The following is a 22,653-nucleotide window of genomic DNA, read 5'->3' as shown; positions in this document are numbered from 1 at the left end:
TGCAAAGAATCCTTATATCGAAGGATGGATCGCAAACCAAAATTGTCCCCTCCTCAAATTTCTGTTTCCATCATAGACCCAAGGGAGCCCTACAAACTGACATCAGCAACCTGGACTGGTGAGTTTTCTTTCCCAGGGAAAATGGCCAAAGGATGTGCCATGGGGCCGCTAGCACTGGGGTGGGGCCTGACTGCAAAAAATCCTTATATAGAAGGATGGAACCCAGACCGAAGTTGTCCCCTCCTAAAGGTTGTGCTGCCCTGATAGACCCAAGGGAGCCCTACAAACTGACATTAGCAACCAGGACTGGTGAATTTTCTTTCCCAGGGAAAATGGCCAAAGGATGTGCCCAGGGGCCCCTGGCCCTGGGCTCGGGCCTGACTGTAAATAATCCCTATATCGAAGGATGGATCACAGACCAAAATTGTCCCCACCTCAAACTAGTGCTGCCTGATAGACCCAAGCGAGCCCTGTAAAGTGACGTCAGGAACCTGGACTGGTGAATTTTCTTTCCCAAGGAAAATCGCCAAAGCATGTGTCCAGGGGCCCCAGGCACAGGGCTGGGACCTGAATGCAAAGAATGCTTATATCGAAGGATGGATCGCAGACCGAAGTTGTCCCCATCTCAAACTTGTGCTGCCCAGATAGACCCAAGGGAGCCCTACAAACTGACATCAGGAACCTGGACTGGTGAGTTTTCTTTCCCAGGGACAATGGCCAAAGGATATGCCCAGGGGTTCGTGGCCCTGGGCTCGGGCCTAACTCTAAAGAATCCCTATATCGAAGGATGGACCCCGGACCAAAGTTGTCTCCACCTCAAACTTAGGTTGACCTGATAGACCCAAGGGGCCGTACAAAGGGACATCAGGAACCTGGACTGGTGAGTTTTCTTTCCCAGGGAAAATGGCCAAAGGATGTACTCAGGGGCCCCTGGCCCTGGGCTGGGGCCTGACTGCAAAGAATCCTTATATCGAAGGATGGATCGCAGACCAAAATTGTCCCCTCCTCAAATTTCTGCTTCCCTGATATACCCAAGGGAGCCCTACAAACTGACAACAGGAACCTGGAATGGTGAATTTTCTTTCCCAGGGAAAATGGCCAAAGGATGTGCCCAGGGGCTCGTGGCCCTGGGCTCGTGCCTAACTCTAAAGAATCCCTATATCGAAGGATGGATCGCAGACCAAGGTTGTCCCCTCCTCAAACTTGTGTTGCCCTGATAGACCCAAGGGAGCCCTACAAACTGACATCAGCAACCTGGACTGGTGAGTTTTCTTTCCCAGGGAAAATGGCCAAAGCATGTGCCCAGGGGCCCCTGGACCTGGTCTGGGGCCTGACTGAAAAGAATCCTTATATCGAAGGATGGATCGCAGACCAAAATTGTCCCATCCTCAAATTTCTGCTTCCCTCATAGACCCAAGGGAGCCCTACAAACTGACAACAGGAACCTGGAATGGTGAGTTTTCTTTCCCAGGGAAAATGGCCAAAGGATGTGCCCAGGGGCCCCTGACCCCGGGCTGGGGCCTGACTGCAAAGAATCCTTATATCGAAGAATTAATCACAGACCGAACTTATCCCCTCCTCAAAGTTGTGCTGCCCAGATAGACCCAAGGAAGCCCTACAAACTGACATCAGCAGCCTAGACTGGTGACATTTCTTTCCCAGGGAAAATGGCCAAAGGATGTGCACAGGGGCCCCTGGCACTGGGCTGGGACCTGAATTCAAAAAATCCATATATCGAAGGATGGACCCCAGACTGAAGTTGTCCCCACCTCAAAGTTGTGCTGCCCTGATAGACCCAAGGGAGCCCTACAAACTGACATCAGCAACCTGGACTGGTGAGTTTTCTTTCCCAGGGAAAATGGCCAAAGGTTGTGCCCAGGGGCCCCTGGCACAGGGCTCGAACCTGACTGCAAAATCTCCTTTTGTCGAAGAATGGACCTCAGACCGAAGTTGTCCCCTCCTCAAAGTTGTGCTGCCCTGATAGACCCAAGGGAGCCCTACAAACTGACAACAGGAACCTGGAATGGTGAGTTTTCTTTCCTAGGGAAAATGGCCAAAGGATGTGCCCAGGGGCTCGTGGCCCTGGGCTCGGGCCTAACTCTAAAGAATCCCGATATCGAAGGATGGATCGCAGACCAATGTTGTCCCCACCTCAAACTTGTGCTGACCTGATAGACCCAAGGGAGCCCTACAAACTGACATCAGGAACCTGGACTGGTGAGTTTTCTTTCCCAGGGAAAATGGCCAAAGGATTTGCCCAGGGGCCCCCGACCCCGGGCTGGGGCCTGACTGCCAAGAATCCTTATATCGAAGAATGGATCACAGACCGAAGTTGTCCCCTCCTGAAAGTTGTGCTACCCTGATAGACCCAAGGGAGCCCTACAAACTGACATCAGCAACCTGGACTGGTGAGTTTTCTTTCCCAGGGAAAATGGCCAAAGGATGTGCCCAGGAGCCCCAAGAACATGGCTGGGACCTGACTGCAAAGAATCCTTATATCGAAGGATGGATCGCAGAGCAAAATTGTCCGCTCCTCAAATTTCTGATGCCCAGATAGACACAAGGGAGCCCTACAAACTGACAACAGGAACCTGGAATGGTGAGTTTTCTTTCCCAGGGAAAATGGCCAAAGCATGTGCCCAGGGGCCCCAAGCACAGGGCTGGGACCTGAATGCAAAGAATCCTTATATCGAAGGATGAACCCCAGACCGAAGTTGTCCCCTCCTAAAGGTTGTGCTGCCCTGAGAGACCCAAGGGAGCCCTACAAACTGACATCAGCAATCTGGACTGGTGAGTTTTCTTTTCCAGGGAAAATGGCCAAAGGATGTGCCCAGGGGCCCCTGGCACTGGGCTGGGGCCTGACTGCAAAAAATCCTTATATCGAAGGATGGACCTCAGACCGAACTTGTCCCGTCCTCAAAGTTGTGCTGCCCTGATAGACCCAAGGGAGCCCTACAAACTGACATCAGCAACCTCGACTGGTGGGTTTTCTTTCCCAGGGAAAATGGCCAAAGCATGTGCCCAGGGGCCCCTGGCACTGGGCTGGGGCCTGACTGCAAAGAATCCTTATATGGAAGGATGGACCCCAGACCGAAGTTGTCCCCTCCTCAAAGTTGTGCTGCCCTGAGAGACCCAAGGGAGCCCTACAAACTGACATCAGCAACCTGGACTGGTGAGTTTTCTTTCCCAGGGAAAATGGCCAAAGGATGTGCCCAGGGGCCCCTGACCCCGGGCTGGGGCCAGACTGCAAAGAATCCTTATATCGAAGAATTGAACACAGACCGAACATGTCCCCTCCTCAAAGTTGTGCTGCCCTGAGAGACCCAACGGAGCCGTACAAACTGACATCAGCAACCTGGACTGGTGAGTTTTCTTTCCCAGGGAAAATGGCCAAAGCATGTGCCCAGGGGCCCCTGGCACTGGGCTCGAACCTGACTGCAAAAACTCCTTATATCGAAGAATGGACCGCAGACCGAAGTAGTCCCCTCCTCAAAATTGTACTGCCCTGATAGACCCAAGGGAGCCCTACAAACTGACATCAGCAACCTGAAATGGTGAGTTTTCTTTCCCAGGGAAAATGGCCAAAGGATGTGCCCAGGGGCCCCTGGCACTGGGCTGGGGCTTCACTGCAAAAAATTCTTATATCGAAGGATGGAACCCAGACCGAAGTTGTCCCCTCCTCACACTTGTGTTGCCCTGATAGACCCAAGGGAGCCCTACAAACTGACAACAGGAACCTGGACTGGTGAGTTTTCTTTCCCAGGGAAAATGGCCAAAGGATGTGCCCAGGGACCCCAAACACAGGACTGGGACCTGACTGCAAAGAATCCTTATATCGAAATTTGGACCCCAAACTGAAATTGTCCGCACCTCAAACTTGTGCTGCCCTGATAGACCCAAGGGAGCCCTACAAACTGACATCAGCAACCTGGACTGGTGAGTTTTCTTTCCCAGGGAAAATGGCCAAAGGTTGTGCCCAGGGGCTCGTGGCCCTGGGCTCGGGCCTAACTGTAAAGAATCCCTATATCGAAGGATGGATCGCAGACCAAAGTTGTCCCCACCTCAAACTTGTGTTGCCCTGATAGACCCAAAGGAGCCCTACAAACTGACATCAGCAACCTGGACTGGTGAATTTTCTTTCCCAGGGAAAATGGCCAAAGGATGTGCCTAGGGGCTCGTGGCACTGGGCTCGGGCCTAACTGTAAAGAATCCCTATATCCAAGGAGGGATCACAGACCAAAGTTGTCCCCACCTCAAACTTGTGCTGCCCTGATAGACCCAAGGGAGCCGTACAAACTGACATCAGCAACCTGGACTGGTGAGTTTTCTTTCCCTGGGAAAATGGCCAAAGGATGTGCCCAGGGGCCCCTGGCACTGGGGTGGGACCTGACTGCAAAGAATCCTTATATCGAAGGATGGATCGCAGACTAAAGTTGTCCCCTCCTCAAATTTCTGCTTCCCTGATATACCCAAGGGAGCCCTACAAACTGACAACAGGAACCTGGAATGGTGAGTTTTCTTTCCCAGGGAAAATGGCCAAAGGATGTGCCCAGGGGCCTCAAGCACAGGGCTGGGACTTGACTGCAAAGAATCCTTATATCGAAATTTGGACCCCAAACGGAAATTGTTCCCTCCTCAAAGTTGTGCTGCCCTGATAGACCCAAGGGAGCCCTACAAACTGACATCAGCAACCTGGACTGGTGAGTTTTCTTTCCCAGGGAAAATGGCCAAAGGATGTGCCCAGGGGTCCCTGGCACTGGGCTGGAGCCTGAATTCAAAAAATCCATATATCGAAGGATGGACCCCAGACCAAAGTTGTCCCCAGGTCAAAATTGTGCTGCCCTGATAGACCCAAGGGAGCCCTACAAACTGACATCAGCAACCTGGACTGGTGAATTTTCTTTCCCAGGGAAAATGGCCAAAGGATGTGCCCAGGGGTCCCTGGCCCTGGGCTCGGGCCTAACTGTAAAGAATCCCTATATCGAAGGATGGATCGCAGACCAAATTGGTCCCCACCTCAAACTTGTGTTGCCCTGATAGACCCAAAGGAGCCCTACAAACTGACATCAGCAACCTGGACTGGTGAATTTTCTTTCCCAGGGAAAATGGCCAAAGCATGTGCCCAGGGGCCCCTGGCACTGGGCTGGGCCCTGGCTGAAAAAAATCCTTATATCGAAGGATGGAACCCAGACCAAAGTTGTCCCCTCCTCAAATTTCTGCTTCCCTGATAGACCCAAGGGAGCCCTACAAACTGACAACAGGAAACTGGAATGGTGAGTTTTCTTTCCCAGGGAAAATGGCAAAAGGATGTGCCCAGGTGCCCCTGACCCCAGGCTGGGGCCTGACTACAAAGAATCCTTATATCGAAGAATGGATCACAGACCGAAGTTGTCCAATCCTGAAAGTTGTGCTGCCCTGATAGACCCAAGGGAGCCCTACAAACTCACATTAGCAACCTGGACTGGTGAGTTTTCTTTCCCAGGGAAAATGGCCAAAGGATGTGCCCAGGTGCCCCTGACCCCAGGCTGGGGCCTGACTACAAAGAATCCTTATATCGAAGAATGGATCACAGACCGAAGTTGTCCCCTCCTGAAAGTTGTGCTGCCCTGATAGACCCAAGGGAGCCCTACAAACTCACATTAGCAACCTGGACTGGTGAGTTTTCTTTCCCAGGGAAAATGGCCAAAGGATGTGCCCAGGGGCCCCTGGCACTGGGCTGGGGCTTCAATGCAAAAAATCCTTATATCGAAGGATGGACCTCTGACCGAAGTTGTCCCCTCCTCAAAGTTGTGCTGCCCTGATAGACCCAAGGGAGCCCTACAAACTGACATCAGCAACCTGGACTGGTGAGTTTTCTTTCCCAGGGAAAATGGCCAAAGGTTGTGCCCAGGGGCCCCAAGAACAGGGCTGGGACCTGACTGCAAAGAATCCTTATATCGAAGGATGGATCTCAGACCAAAATTGTCCCCACCTCAGACTTGTGCTGCCCAGATAGACCCAAGGGAGCCCTACAAAGTGACATCAGCAACCTGGACTGGTGAGTTTTCTTTCCCAGGGAAAATGGCCAAAGCATGTGCCCAGGGGCCCCTGGCACTGGGCTGGAGCCTGACTGCAAAAAATCCTTATATCGAAGGATGGACCGCAGACCGAAGTTGTCCCCTCCTCAAAGTTGTGCTGCCCTGATAGACCCAAGGGAGCCCTACAAACTGACATCAGCAACCTGGACTGGTGAGTTTTCTTTCCCAGGGAAAATGGCCAAAGGATGTGCCCAGGGGCCCCTGGCACTGAGCTGGGGCCTGACTGCAAAAAATCCTTATATCGAAGGATAGAAACCAGACCGAAGTTGTCCCCTCCTCAAAGTTCTGCTGCCCTGATAGACGCAAGGGAGCCCTACAAACTGACATCAGCAACCTGGACTGGTGAGTTTTCTTTCCCAGGGAAAATGGCCAAAGGATGTGCCTAGGGGCTCGTGGCACTGGGCTCGGGCCTAACTGTAAAGAATCCCTATATCCAAGGATGGATTGCAGACCAAAGTTGTCCCCACCTCAAACATGTGCTGACCTGATAGACCCAAGGGAGCCGTACAAACTGACATCAGCAACCTGGACTGGTGAGTTTTCTTTCCCAGGGAAAATGGCCAAAGGATGTGCCCAGGGGCCCCAAGCACAGGGCTGGGACCTGACTGCAAAGAATCCTTATATCGAAATTTGGACCCCAAACTGAAATAGTCCCCTCCTCAAAGTTGTGCTGCCCTGATAGACCCAAGGGAGCCCTACAAACTGACATCAGCAACCTGGACTGGTGAGTTTTCTTTCCCAGGGAAAATGGCCAAAGGATGTGCCCAGGGGCCCCTGGTACTGGGCTGGAGCCTGAATTCAAAAAATCCATATATCGAAGGATGGACCCCAGACCAAAGTTGTCCCCACCTCAAATTTCTGCTGCCCTGATAGACCCAAGGGAGCCCTACAAACAGACATCAGGAACATGGACTGGTGAGTTTTCTTTCCCAGGGAAAATGGCCAAAGGATGTGCCCAGGGGCCTCAAGCACAGGGCTGGGACCTGAATGTAAAGAATCCTTATATCGAAGGATGGATCGCAGACCGAAGTTGTCCCCTCCTAAAGGTTGTGCTGCCCTGAGAGACCCAAGGGAGCCCTACAAACTGACATCAGCAACCTGGACTGGTGAGTTTTATTTCACAGGGAAAATGGCCAAAGGATGTGCCCAGGGGCCCCTGGCACTGGGCTGGGGCCTGACTGCAAAGAATCCTTATATCGAAGGATGGACCTCTGACCGAACATGTCCCCTCCTCAAAGTTGTGCTGCCCTGATAGACCCAAGGGAGCCGTACAAAGTGACATCAGCAACCTGGACTGGTGAGTTTTCTTTCCCAGGGAAAATGGCCAAACGATGTGCCCAGGGGCCCCTGGCACTGGGCTTGAGCCTGAATGCAAAAAATCCTTATATCGAAGGATGAACCCCAGACCGAAGTTGTCCCCTCCTCAAAGTTGTGCTGCCCTGAGAGACCCAAGGAAGCCCTACAAACTGACATCAGCAACCTGGACTGGTGAGTTTTCTTTCCCAGGGAAAATGGCCAAAGGTTGTGCCCAGTGGCCCCTGGCACTGGGCTCGAACCTGACTGCAAAAACTCCATATATCGAAGAATGGACCGCAGACCGAAGTTGTCGCCTCCTGAAAGTTGTGCTGCCCTGATAGACCCAAGGGTGCCCTACAAACTGACATCAGCAACCTGGACTGGTGAGTTTTCTTTCCCAGGGAAAATGGCCAAAGGATGTGCCCAGGGGCCCCTGACCCCAGGCTGGGGCCTGACTGCAAAGAATCCTTATATCGAAGAATGGATCACAGACCGAAGTTGTCCCCTCCTGAAAGTTGTGCTACCCTGATAGACCCAAGGGAGCCCTACAAACTGACATCAGCAACCTGGACTGGTGAGTTTTATTTCCCAGGGAAAATGGCCAAAGGATGTGCCCAGGACCCCAAGAACAAGGCTGGGACCTGACTGCAAAGAATCCTTATATCGAAGGATGGATCGCAGACCAAAATTGTCCGATCCTCAAATTTCTGCTGCCCTGATAGACCCAAGGGAGCCCTATAAACTGACATCAGCAACCTGGACTGGTGAGTTTTCTTTCCCAGGGAAAATGGCCAAAGGATGTGCCCAGGGGCCCCTGGCACTGGGCTGGGACCTGACTGCAAAGAATCCTTATATCGAAAAATGGATCACAGACCGAAGTTGTCCCCTCCTGAAAGTTGTGCTACCCTGATAGACCCAAGGGAGCCCTACAAACTGACCTCAGCAACCTGGACTGGTGAGTTTTCTTTCCCAGGGAAAATGGCCAAAGGATGTGCCCAGGGGCCCCTGACCCCGGGCTGGAGCCTGACTGCAAAGAATCCTTATATCTAAGAATTGAACGCAGACCGAAGTTGTCCCCTCCTCAAAGTTGTGCTGCCCTGAGAGACCCAAGGGAGCCCTACAAACTGACATCAGCAACCTGGACTGGTGAGTTTTCTTTCCCAGGGAAAATGGCCAAAGCATGTGCCCAGGGGCCCCTGGCACTGGGCTCGAACCTGACTGCAAAAACTCCTTATACCGAAGATTGGACCGCAGACCGAAGTTGTCCCCTCCTCAAAGTTGTGCTGCCCTGATAGACCCAAGGGAGCCCTACAAACTGACATCAGCAACCTGAACTGGTGAGTTTTCTTTCCCAGGGAAAATGTCCAAAGGATGTGCCCAGGGGCCCCTGGCACTGGGCTGGGGCTTCACTGCAAAAAATTCTTATATTGAAGGATGGAACCCAGACCGAAGTTGTCCCCGCCTCACACTTGTGTTGCCCTGATAGACCCAAAGGAGCCCGACAAACTGACATCAGCAACCTGGACTGGTGAATTTTCTTTCCCAGGGAAAATGGCCAAAGGATGTGCCCAGGGGCCCCAAGCACAGGGCTGGGACCTGAATGCAAAAAATCCTTATATCGAAGGATGGACCCCAGACCGAAGTTGTCCCCTCCTCAAACTTGTGCTGCCCTGATAGACCCAAGGGAGCCCTACAAATTGACATCAGGAACCTGGACTGGTGAGGTTTCTTTCCCAGGGAAAATGGCCAAAGGATGTGCCCAGGGGCCCCTGGCACTTGGCTGATGCCTGACAGCAAAAAATCCTTATATCGAAGGATGGACTCCAGACCGAAGTTGTCCCCTCCTCAAAGTTGTGCTTCCCTCATAGACCCAAGGGAGCCCTACAAACTGACATCCGCAACCTGGACTGGTGAATTTTCTTTCCCAGGGAAAATGGCCAAAGGATGTGCCCAGGGGCTCGTGGCCCTGGGCTCGGGCCTAACTGTAAAGAATCCCTATATCGAAGGATGGATCGCACACCAAAGTTGTCCCCACCTCAAACTTGTGCTGACCTGATAGACCCAAGGGAGCCCTACAAACTGACATCAGGAACCTGGACTGGTGAGTTTTCTTTCCCAAGGTAAACGGCCAAAGGATGTGCCCAGTGGCCCCTGGACTTGGTCTGGGGCCTGAATGCAAATAATCCTTATATCGAAGGATGGATCGCAGACCAAAGTTGTCCCCTCCTCAAAGTTGTGCTGCCCTGATAGACCCAAGGGAGCCCTACAAACTGACATCAGCAACCCGGACTGGTGAGTTTTCTTTCCCAGGGAAAATGGCCAAAGGATGTGCCCAGGGGCCCCTGGCACTGGGCTCGAACCTGACGGCCAAAACTCCTTATATCGAAGGATGGATTGCAGACCGAAGTTGTCCCCTCCTCAAAGTTGTGCTGCCCTGATAGACCCAAGGGAGCCCTACAAACTGACATCAGCAACCTGGACTGGTGAGTTTTCTTTCCCAGGGAAAATGGCCAAAGGATGTGCCCAGGGGCCCCTGGCACTGGGGTGGGGCCTGACTGCAAAAAATCCTTATATCGAAGGATGGAACCCAGACCGAAGTTGTCCCCTCCTCAAGCTTGTGCTGCCGTGATAGACCCAAGGGAGCCTTACAAACTGACATTAGCAACCAGGACTGGTGAATTTTCTTTCCCAGGGAAAATGGCCAAAGGATGTGAGCACAGGCCCCTGGCCCTGGGCTCGGGACTGACTGTAAAGAATCCCTATATCGAAGGATGGATCACAGACCAAAATTGTCCCCACCTCAAACTAGTGCTGCCCTGATAGACCCAAGGGAGCCCTTCAAAGTGACGTCAGGAACCTGGACTGGTGAATTTTCTTTCCCAGGGAAAATGGCGAAAGCATGTGCCCAGGGGGCCCAAGCACAGGGCTGGGACCTGAATGCAAAGAATCCTTATATCGAAGGATGGATCGCAGACCGAAGTTGTCCCCATCTCAAAATTGTGCTGCCCTGATAGACCCAAGGGAGCCCTACAAACTGACATCAGCAACCTGGACTGGTGAGTTTTCTTTCCCAGGGAAAATGGCCAAAGGTAGTGCCCAGGGGCTCGTGGCCCTGGGCTCGGGCCTAACTGTAAAGAATCCTTATATCGAAGGATGGATCGCAGACCAAAGTTGTCCCCACCTCAAACTTGTGTTGCCCTGATAGACCCAAAGGAGCCCTACAAACTGACATCAGCAACCTGGACTGGTGAATTTTCTTTCCCAGGGAAAATGGCCAAAGGATATGCCCAGGGGCTCGTGGCCCTGGGCGCGGGCCTGACTCTAAAGAATCCCTATATCGAAGGATGGACCCCGGACCAAAGTTGTCTCCACCTCAAACTTGTGTTGACCTGATAGACCCAAGGGACCCGTAAAAAGTGACATCAGGAACCTGGACTGGTGAGTTTTCTTTCCCAGGGAAAATGGCCAAAGGATGTGCCCAGGGGCCCCTGGCACTGAGCTGGGGCCTGACTGCAAAAAATCCTTATATCGAAGGATAGAAACCAGACCGAAGTTGTCCCCTCCTCAAAGTTCTGCTGCCCTGATAGACGCAAGGGAGCCCTACAAACTGACATCAGCAACCTGGACTGGTGAGTTTTCTTTCCCAGGGAAAATGGCCAAAGGATGTGCCTAGGGGCTCGTGGCACTGGGCTCGGGCCTAACTGTAAAGAATCCCTATATCCAAGGATGGATTGCAGACCAAAGTTGTCCCCACCTCAAACATGTGCTGACCTGATAGACCCAAGGGAGCCGTACAAACTGACATCAGCAACCTGGACTGGTGAGTTTTCTTTCCCAGGGAAAATGGCCAAAGGATGTGCCCAGGGGCCCCAAGCACAGGGCTGGGACCTGACTGCAAAGAATCCTTATATCGAAATTTGGACCCCAAACTGAAATAGTCCCCTCCTCAAAGTTGTGCTGCCCTGATAGACCCAAGGGAGCCCTACAAACTGACATCAGCAACCTGGACTGGTGAGTTTTCTTTCCCAGGGAAAATGGCCAAAGGATGTGCCCAGGGGCCCCTGGTACTGGGCTGGAGCCTGAATTCAAAAAATCCATATATCGAAGGATGGACCCCAGACCAAAGTTGTCCCCACCTCAAATTTCTGCTGCCCTGATAGACCCAAGGGAGCCCTACAAACAGACATCAGGAACATGGACTGGTGAGTTTTCTTTCCCAGGGAAAATGGCCAAAGGATGTGCCCAGGGGCCTCAAGCACAGGGCTGGGACCTGAATGTAAAGAATCCTTATATCGAAGGATGGATCGCAGACCGAAGTTGTCCCCTCCTAAAGGTTGTGCTGCCCTGAGAGACCCAAGGGAGCCCTACAAACTGACATCAGCAACCTGGACTGGTGAGTTTTATTTCACAGGGAAAATGGCCAAAGGATGTGCCCAGGGGCCCCTGGCACTGGGCTGGGGCCTGACTGCAAAGAATCCTTATATCGAAGGATGGACCTCTGACCGAACATGTCCCCTCCTCAAAGTTGTGCTGCCCTGATAGACCCAAGGGAGCCGTACAAAGTGACATCAGCAACCTGGACTGGTGAGTTTTCTTTCCCAGGGAAAATGGCCAAACGATGTGCCCAGGGGCCCCTGGCACTGGGCTTGAGCCTGAATGCAAAAAATCCTTATATCGAAGGATGAACCCCAGACCGAAGTTGTCCCCTCCTCAAAGTTGTGCTGCCCTGAGAGACCCAAGGAAGCCCTACAAACTGACATCAGCAACCTGGACTGGTGAGTTTTCTTTCCCAGGGAAAATGGCCAAAGGTTGTGCCCAGTGGCCCCTGGCACTGGGCTCGAACCTGACTGCAAAAACTCCATATATCGAAGAATGGACCGCAGACCGAAGTTGTCGCCTCCTGAAAGTTGTGCTGCCCTGATAGACCCAAGGGTGCCCTACAAAGTGACATCAGCAACCTGGACTGGTGAGTTTTCTTTCCCAGGGAAAATGGCCAAAGGATGTGCCCAGGGGCCCCTGACCCCAGGCTGGGGCCTGACTGCAAAGAATCCTTATATCGAAGAATGGATCACAGACCGAAGTTGTCCCCTCCTGAAAGTTGTGCTACCCTGATAGACCCAAGGGAGCCCTACAAACTGACATCAGCAACCTGGACTGGTGAGTTTTATTTCCCAGGGAAAATGGCCAAAGGATGTGCCCAGGACCCCAAGAACAAGGCTGGGACCTGACTGCAAAGAATCCTTATATCGAAGGATGGATCGCAGACCAAAATTGTCCGATCCTCAAATTTCTGCTGCCCTGATAGACCCAAGGGAGCCCTATAAACTGACATCAGCAACCTGGACTGGTGAGTTTTCTTTCCCAGGGAAAATGGCCAAAGGATGTGCCCAGGGGCCCCTGGCACTGGGCTGGGACCTGACTGCAAAGAATCCTTATATCGAAAAATGGATCACAGACCGAAGTTGTCCCCTCCTGAAAGTTGTGCTACCCTGATAGACCCAAGGGAGCCCTACAAACTGACCTCAGCAACCTGGACTGGTGAGTTTTCTTTCCCAGAGAAAATGGCCAAAGGATGTGCCCAGGGGCCCCTGACCCCGGGCTGGAGCCTGACTGCAAAGAATCCTTATATCTAAGAATTGAACGCAGACCGAAGTTGTCCCCTCCTCAAAGTTGTGCTGCCCTGAGAGACCCAAGGGAGCCCTACAAACTGACATCAGCAACCTGGACTGGTGAGTTTTCTTTCCCAGGGAAAATGGCCAAAGCATGTGCCCAGGGGCCCCTGGCACTGGGCTCGAACCTGACTGCAAAAACTCCTTATACCGAAGATTGGACCGCAGACCGAAGTTGTCCCCTCCTCAAAGTTGTGCTGCCCTGATAGAACCAAGGGAGCCCTACAAACTGACATCAGCAACCTGAACTGGTGAGTTTTCTTTCCCAGGGAAAATGTCCAAAGGATGTGCCCAGGGGCCCCTGGCACTGGGCTGGGGCTTCACTGCAAAAAATTCTTATATTGAAGGATGGAACCCAGACCGAAGTTGTCCCCGCCTCACACTTGTGTTGCCCTGATAGACCCAAAGGAGCCCGACAAACTGACATCAGCAACCTGGACTGGTGAATTTTCTTTCCCAGGGAAAATGGCCAAAGGATGTGCCCAGGGGCCCCAAGCACAGGGCTGGGACCTGAATGCAAAAAATCCTTATATCGAAGGATGGACCCCAGACCGAAGTTGTCCCCTCCTCAAACTTGTGCTGCCCTGATAGACCCAAGGGAGCCCTACAAATTGACATCAGGGACCTGGACTGGTGAGGTTTCTTTCCCAGGGAAAATGGCCAAAGGATGTGCCCAGGGGCCCCTGGCACTTGGCTGATGCCTGACAGCAAAAAATCCTTATATCGAAGGATGGACTCCAGACCGAAGTTGTCCCCTCCTCAAAGTTGTGCTTCCCTCATAGACCCAAGGGAGCCCTACAAACTGACATCCGCAACCTGGACTGGTGAATTTTCTTTCCCAGGGAAAATGGCCAAAGGATGTGCCCAGGGGCTCGTGGCCCTGGGCTCGGGCCTAACTGTAAAGAATCCCTATATCGAAGGATGGATCGCACACCAAAGTTGTCCCCACCTCAAACTTGTGCTGACCTGATAGACCCAAGGGAGCCCTACAAACTGACATCAGGAACCTGGACTGGTGAGTTTTCTTTCCCAAGGTAAACGGCCAAAGGATGTGCCCAGTGGCCCCTGGACTTGGTCTGGGGCCTGAATGCAAATAATCCTTATATCGAAGGATGGATCGCAGACCAAAGTTGTCCCCTCCTCAAAGTTGTGCTGCCCTGATAGACCCAAGGGAGCCCTACAAACTGACATCAGCAACCCGGACTGGTGAGTTTTCTTTCCCAGGGAAAATGGCCAAAGGATGTGCCCAGGGGCCCCTGGCACTGGGCTCGAACCTGACGGCCAAAACTCCTTATATCGAAGGATGGATTGCAGACCGAAGTTGTCCCCTCCTCAAAGTTGTGCTGCCCTGATAGACCCAAGGGAGCCCTACAAACTGACATCAGCAACCTGGACTGGTGAGTTTTCTTTCCCAGGGAAAATGGCCAAAGGATGTGCCCAGGGGCCCCTGGCACTGGGGTGGGGCCTGACTGCAAAAAATCCTTATATCGAAGGATGGAACCCAGACCGAAGTTGTCCCCTCCTCAAGCTTGTGCTGCCGTGATAGACCCAAGGGAGCCTTACAAACTGACATTAGCAACCAGGACTGGTGAATTTTCTTTCCCAGGGAAAATGGCCAAAGGATGTGAGCACAGGCCCCTGGCCCTGGGCTCGGGACTGACTGTAAAGAATCCCTATATCGAAGGATGGATCACAGACCAAAATTGTCCCCACCTCAAACTAGTGCTGCCCTGATAGACCCAAGGGAGCCCTTCAAAGTGACGTCAGGAACCTGGACTGGTGAATTTTCTTTCCCAGGGAAAATGGCGAAAGCATGTGCCCAGGGGGCCCAAGCACAGGGCTGGGACCTGAATGCAAAGAATCCTTATATCGAAGGATGGATCGCAGACCGAAGTTGTCCCCATCTCAAAATTGTGCTGCCCTGATAGACCCAAGGGAGCCGTACAAAGTGACATCAGCAACCTGGACTGGTGAGTTTTCTTTCCCAGGGAAAATGGCCAAAGGTAGTGCCCAGGGGCTCGTGGCCCTGGGCTCGGGCCTAACTGTAAAGAATCATTATATCGAAGGATGGATCGCAGACCAAAGTTGTCCCCACCTCAAACTTGTGTTGCCCTGATAGACCCAAAGGAGCCCTACAAACTGACATCAGCAACCTGGACTGGTGAATTTTCTTTCCCAGGGAAAATGGCCAAAGGATATGCCCAGGGGCTCGTGGCCCTGGGCGCGGGCCTGACTCTAAAGAATCCCTATATCGAAGGATGGACCCCGGACCAAAGTTGTCTCCACCTCAAACTTGTGTTGACCTGATAGACCCAAGGGACCCGTAAAAAGTGACATCAGGAACCTGGACTGGTGAGTTTTCTTTCCCAGGGAAAATGGCCAAAGGATGTACCCAGGGGCCCCTGGCCCTGGGCTGGGGCCTGACTGAAAAAAATCCTTATATCGAAGGATGGACCCCAGACCGAAGTTGTCCCCTCCTCAAAGTTGTGCTGCCCTGATAGACGCAAGGCAGCCCTACAAACTGACATCAGGAACCTGGACTGGTGAGTTTTTTTTCCCAGGGAAAATGGCCAAAGGATGTGCCCATGGGCCCCTGGCACTGGGCTGGGACCTGAATGCAAAGAATCCCTATATCGAAGGATGGATCGCAGACCAAAATTGTCCCCATCTCATACTCGTGCTGCCCTGATAGACCCAAGGGAGCCCTACAAACGGACATCAGCAACCTGGACTGGTGAGTTTTCTTTCCCAGGGAAAATGGCCAAAGGTAGTGCCCAGGGGCTCGTGGCCCTGGGGTCGGGCCTAACTGTAAAAAATCCCTATATCGAAGGGTGGATCGCAGACCAAAGTAGTCCCCACCTCAAACTTGTGTTGCCCTGATAGACCCAAAGGAGCCCTACAAACTGACATCAGCAACCTGAACTGGTGAATTTTCTTTCCCAGGGAAAATGGCCAAAGGATATGCCCAGGGGCTCGTGGCCCTGGGCTCGGGCCTAACTCTAAAGAATCCCTATATCGAAGGATGGACACCGGACCAAAGTTGTCTCCACCTCAAACTTGTGTTGACCTGATAGACCCAAGGGGCAGTACAAAGGGACATCAGGAACCTGGACTGGTGAGTTTTCTTTCCCAGGGAAAATGGCCAAAGGATGTACTCAGGGGCCCCTGGCCCTGGCCTGGGGCCTGACTGCAAAGAATCCTTATATCGAAGGATGGATCGTAGACCAAAATTGTCCCCTCCTCAAATTTCTGCTTCCCTGATATACCCAAGGGAGCCCTACAAACTGACAACAGGAACCTGGAATGGTGAGTTTTCTTTCCCAGGGAAAATGGCCAAAGGATGTGCCCAGGGGCTCGTGGCACTGGGCTCGGGCCTAACTGTAAAGAATCCCTATATCGAAGGATGGATCGCAGACCAAAGTTGTCCCCTCCTGAAAGATGTGCTGCCCTGATAGACCCAAGGGAGCCCTACAAACTGACATCAGCAACCTGGACTGGTGAGTTTTCTTTCCCAGGGAAAATGGCCAAAGGATGTGCCCAGGGGCCCCTGGACCTGGTCTGGGGCCTGACTGAAAAGAATCCTTATATCGAAGGATGGATCGCAGACCAAAATTGTCCCATCCTCAAATTTCTGCTTCCCTGATATACCCAAGGGAGCCCTACAAACTGACAACAGGAACCTGGAATGGTGAGTTTTCTTTCCCAGGGAAAATGGCCAAAGGATGTGCCCAGGGGCCCCTGACCCCGGGCTGGGGCCTGACTGGAAAGAATCCTTATATCGAAGAATTGATCACAGACCGAACTTATCCCCTCCTCAAAGTTCTGCTGCCCAGATAGACCCAAGGAAGCCCTACAAACTGACATCAGCAGCCTGGACTGGTGACATTTCTTTCCCAGGGAAAATGGCCAAAGGATGTGCACAGGGGCCCCTGGCACTGGGCTGGGACCTGAATTCAAAAAATCCATATATCGAAGGATGGACCCCAAACTGAAGTTGTCCCCACCTCAAACTTGTGCTGCCCTGATAGACCCAAGGGAGCCCTACAAACTGACATCAGCAACCTGGACTGGTGAGTTTTCTTTCCCAGGGAAAATGGCCAAAGGTTGTGCCCAGGGGCCCCTGGCACAGGGCTCGAACCTGACTGCAAAAACTCCTTTTGTCAAAGAATGGACCTCAGACCGAAGTTGTCCCCTCCTCAAAGTTGTGCTGCCCTGATAGACCCAAGGGTGCCCTACAAACTGACAACAGGAACCTGGAATGGTGAGTTTTCTTTCCTAGGGAAAATGGCCAAAGGATGTGCCCAGGGACCCCCGACCCCGGGCTGGGGCCTGACTGCCAGGAATCCTTATATCGAAGAATGGATCACAGACCGAAGTTGTCCCCTCCTGAAAGTTGTGCTGCCCTGAGAGACCCAAGGGAGCCCTACAAACTGACATCAGCAATCTGGACTGGTGAGTTTTCTTTTCCAGGGAAAATGGCCAAAGGATGTGCCCAGGAGCCCCAAGAACATGGCTGGGACCTGACTGCAAAGAATCCTTATATCGAAGGATGGATCGCAGACCAAAATTGTCCGCTCCTCAAAATTCTGATGCCCAGATAGACACAAGGGAGCCCTACAAACTGACAACAGGAACCTGGAATGGTGAGATTTCTTTCCCAGGGAAAATGGCCAAAGCATGTGCCCAGGGGCCCCAAGCACAGGGCTGGGACCTGAATGCAAAGAATACTTATATCGAAGGATGGATTGCAGACCGAAGTTGTCCCCATCTCATAGTTGTGCTGCCCTGATAGACCCAAGGGAGCCCTACAAACTGACATCAGCAACCTGGACTGGTGAGTTTTCTTTCCCAGGGAAAATGGCCAAAGGATGTGCCCAGGGGCCCCTGGCACTGGGCTCGGGCCTAACTGCAAAGAATCCTTATATCGAAGGATGGACCCCAGACCGAAGTTGTCCCCTCCTCAAAGTTGTGCTGCCCTGAGAGACCCAAGGAAGCCCTACAAACTGACATCAGCAACCTGGACTGGTGAATTTTCTTTCCCAGGGAAAATGGCCAAAGGATGTGCCCAGGGGCTCGTGGCACTGGGCTCGGGCCTAACTGTAAAGAATCCCTATATCCAAGGATGGATCACAGACCAAAGTTGTCCCCACCTCAAACTTGTGCTGCCCTGATAGACCCAAGGGAGCCGTACAAACTGACATCAGCAACCTGGACTGGTGAGTTTTCTTTTCCAGGGAAAATGGCCAAAGGATGTGCCCAGTGGCCTCAAGCACAGGGCTGGGACCTGACTGCAAAGAATCCTTATATCGAAATTTGGACCCCAAACTGAAATTGTTCCATCCTCAAAGTTGTGCTGCCCTGATAGACCCAAGGGACCCCTACAAACTGACATCAGCAACCTGGACTGGTGAGTTTTCTTTCCCAGGGAAAATGGCCAAAGGATGTGCCCAGGGGTCCCTGGCACTGGGCTGGAGCCTGAGTTCAAAAAGTCCATATATCGAAGGATGGACCCCAGACCAAAGTTGTCCCCACCTCAAAATTGTGCTGCCCTGATAGACCCAAGGGAGCCCTACAAACTGACATCAGCAACCTGGACTGGTGAATTTTCTTTCCCAGGGAAAATCGCCAAAGGATGTGCCCAGGGGCCCCTGCCCCTGGGCTCGTGCCTAACTGTAAAGAATCTCTATATCGAAGGATGGATCGCAGACCAAAGTGGTCCCCACCTCAAACTTGTGTTGCCCTGATAGACCCAAAGGAGCCCTACAATCTGACATCAGCAACCTGGACTGGTGAATTTTCTTTCCCAGGGAAAATGGCCAAAGGATGTGCCCAGGGGCCCCTGGCACTGGGCTGGGGCTTCACTGCAAAAAATCCTTATATCGAAGGATGGAACCCAGACCAAATTTGTCCCCTCCTCAAATTTCTACTTCCCTGATAGACCCAAGGGAGCCCTACAAACTGACAACAGGAACCTGGAATGGTGAGTTTTCTTTCCCAGGGAAAATGGCCAAAGGATGTGCCCAGGTGCCCCTGACCCCAGGCTGGGGCCTGACTACAAAGAATCCTTATATCGAAGAATGGATCACAGACCGAAGTTGTCCCCTCCTGAAAGTTGTGCTGCCCTGATAGACCCAAGGGACCCCTAGAAACTCACATTAGCAACCTGGACTGGTGAGTTTTCTTTCCCAGGGAAAATGGCCAAAGGATGTGCCCAGGGGCCCCTGGCACTGGGCTGGGGCTTCAATGCAAAAAATCCTTATATCGAAGGATGGACCCCAGACCGAAGTTGTCCCCTCCTCAAAGTTGTGCTGCCCTGATAGACCCAAGGGAGCCCTACAAACTGACATCAGCAACCTGGACTGGTGAGTTTTCTTTCCCAGGGAAAATGGCCAAAGGATGCGCCCAGGGGCCCCAAGAACAGGGCTGGGACCTGACTGCAAAGAATCCTTATATCGAAGGATGTATCGCAGACTGAATTTGTCCCCTCCTGAAAGTTGTGCTGCCCTGATAGACCCAAGGGAGCCCTTCAAAGTGACGTCAGTTACCTGGACTGGTGAATTTTCTTTCCCAGGGAAAATGGCCAAAGCATGTGCCCAGGGGCTCCAAGCACAGGGCTGGGACCTGAATGCAAAGAATCCTTATATCGAAGGATGGATCGCAGAACGAAGTTGTCCCCATCTCAAACTTGTGCTGCCCTGATAGACCCAAGGGAGCCCTACAAACTGACATCAGCAACCTGGACTGGTGAGTTTTCTTTCCCAGGGAAAATGGCCAAAGGTTGTGCCCAGGGGCCCCTGGCACTGGGCTCGAACCTCACTGCAAAAACTCCTTATATCGAAGAATGGACCGCAGACCGAAGTTGTCCCCTCCTCAAAGTTGTGCTGCCCTGATAGACCCAAGAGAGCCCTACAAACTGACATCAGCAACCTGAACTGGTGAGTTTTCTTTCCCAGGGAAAATGGCCAAAGGGTGTGAGCCGGGGCCCCTGGCAATGGGCTGGGGCTTCACTGCAAAAAATCCTTATATCGAAGGACGGAACCCAGACCAAAGTTGTCCCCACCTCAAACTTGTGCTGCCCTGATAGACCCAAAGGAGCCCTACAAACTGACATCAGCAACCTGGACTGGTGAATTTTCTTTCCCAGGGAAATTGGCCAAAGGATGTGCCCAGGGGCTCGTGGCACTGGGCTCGGGCCTAACTGTAAAGAATCCCTATATCGAAGGATGGATCGCAGACCAAAGTTGTCCCCACCTCAAACTTCTGTTGCCCTGATAGACCCATAGGAGCCCTACAAACTGACATCAGCAACCTGGACTGGTGAATTTTCTTTCCCAGGGAAAATGGCCAAAGGATGTGCCCAGGGGCTCGTGGCGCTGGGCTTGGGCCTAATTGTAAAGAATCCCTATATCGAAGGATGGATCGCAGACCAAAGTTGTCCCCACCTCAAACTTGTGCTGACCTGATAGACCCAAGGGAGCCGTACAAACTGACATCAGGAACATGGACTGGTGAGTTTTCTTTCCCAGGGAAAATGGCCAAAGGATGTGCCCAGGGGCCCCTGACCCCGGGCTGGGGCCTGACTGCAAAGAATCCTTATATCGAAGAATTGATCACAGACCGAAGTTGTCCCCTCCTCAAAGTTGTGCTGCCCTGAGAGACCCAAGGGAGCCCTACAAACTGACATCAGCAACCTGGACTGGTGACATTTCTTTCCCAGGGAAAATGGCCAAAGGATGTGCCCAGGGGCCCCTGGCACTGGGCTCGAACCTGACTGCAAAAACTCCATATATCGAAGAATGGACCGCAGACCGAAGTTGTCCCCTCCTCAAACTTGTGTTACCCTGATAGACCCAAGGGAGCCCTACAAACTGACATTAGCAACCTGGACTGGTGAATTTTCGTTCCCAGGGAAAATGGCCAAAGGATGTTCCCAGTGGCCCCTGGACCTGGTCTCGGGCCTGACTGCAAAGAATCCTTATATCGAAGGATGGATCGCACACCAAAGTTGTCCCCTCCTCAAATTTCTGCTTCCCTGATATACCCAAGGGAGCCCTACAAACTGACAACAGGAACCTGGAATGGTGAGTTTTCTTTCCCAGAGAAAATGGCCAAAGGATGTGCCCAGGGACACCAAGCACAGGGCTGGGACCTGACTGCAAAGAATCCTTATATCGAAATTTAGACCCCAAACTGAAATTGTCCCCTCCTCAAAGTTCTGCTGCCCTGATAGACCCAAGGGAGCCCTACAAACTGACATCAGCAACCTGGACTGGTGAATTTTCTTTCCCTGGGAAAATGGTCAAAGGGTGTGCCCAGGGGCTCGTGGCACTGGGCTCGGGCCTAACTGTAAAGAATCCCTATATCGAAGGATGGATCGCAGACCAAAGTTGTCCCCACCTCAAACTTGTGCTGACCTGAAAGACCCAAGGGAGCCGTACAAAGTGACATCAGCAACCTGGACTGGTGAGTTTTCTTTCCCAGGGAAAATGGCCAAAGGATGTGCCCAGGGGCCCCTGGCACTGGGCTGGGGCTTCACTGCAAAAAATCCTTATATCGAAGGATGGACTCCAGACCGAAGTTGTCCCCACCTCAAGCTTCTGCTGCCCTGATAGACACAAGGGAGCCCTACAAACTGACATTGGCAACCTGGACTGGTGAATTTCGTTCCCAGGGAAAATGCCAAAAGGATGTGCCCAGGGGCCCCAAGCACAGGGCTGGAACCTGAATGCAAAGAATCCTTATATCGAAGGATGGACCCCAGACCGAAGTTGTCCCCTCCTCAAAGATGTGCTGCCCTGATAGACCCAAGGAAGCCCTACAAACTGACATCAGCAACCTGGACTGGTGAGTTTTCTTTCCCAGGGAAAATGGCCAAAGGATGTACTCAGGGGCCCCTGGCCCTGGGCTGGGGCCTGACTGCAAAGAATCCTTATATCGAAGGATGGATCGTAGACCAAAATTGTCCCCTCCTCAAATTTCTGCTTCCCTGATATACCCAAGGGAGCCCTACAAACTGACAACAGGAACCTGGACTGGTGAGTTTTCTTTCCCAGGGAAAATGGCCAAAGGATGTGCCCAGGGGCTCGTGGCACTGGGCTCGGGCCTAACTGTAAAGAATCCCTATATCGAAGGATGGATCGCAGACCAAAGTTGTCCCCTCCTGAAAGTTGTGCTGCCCTGATAGACCCAAGGGAGCCCTACAAACTGACATCAGCAACCTGGACTGGTGAGTTTTCTTTCCCAGGGAAAATGGCCAAAGGATGTGCCCAGGGGCCCCTGGCACTGGGCTCGGGCCTAACTGCAAAGAATCCTTATATCGAAGGATGGACCCCAGACCGAAGTTGTCCCCTCCTCAAAGTTGTGCTGCCCTGAGAGACCCAAGGAAGCCCTACAAACTGACATCAGCAACCTGGACTGGTGAGTTTTCTTTCCCAGGGAAAATGGCCAAAGGATGTGCCCAGGGGCCCCCGGGCCTGGTCTGGGGCCTGACTGCAAAGAATCCTTATATCGAAGGATGGATCGCAGACCAAAGTTGTCCCCTCCTCAAATTTCTACTTCCCTGATATACCCAAGGGAGCCCTACAAACTGACAACAGGAACCTGGAATGGTG

The sequence above is a fragment of the Lonchura striata genome, chromosome 24 (genome assembly GCF_046129695.1).
Source record: "Lonchura striata isolate bLonStr1 chromosome 24, bLonStr1.mat, whole genome shotgun sequence".
Classification (NCBI taxonomy): domain Eukaryota; kingdom Metazoa; phylum Chordata; class Aves; order Passeriformes; family Estrildidae; genus Lonchura; species Lonchura striata.
Note: the sequence above shows the minus strand (reverse complement) of the source record.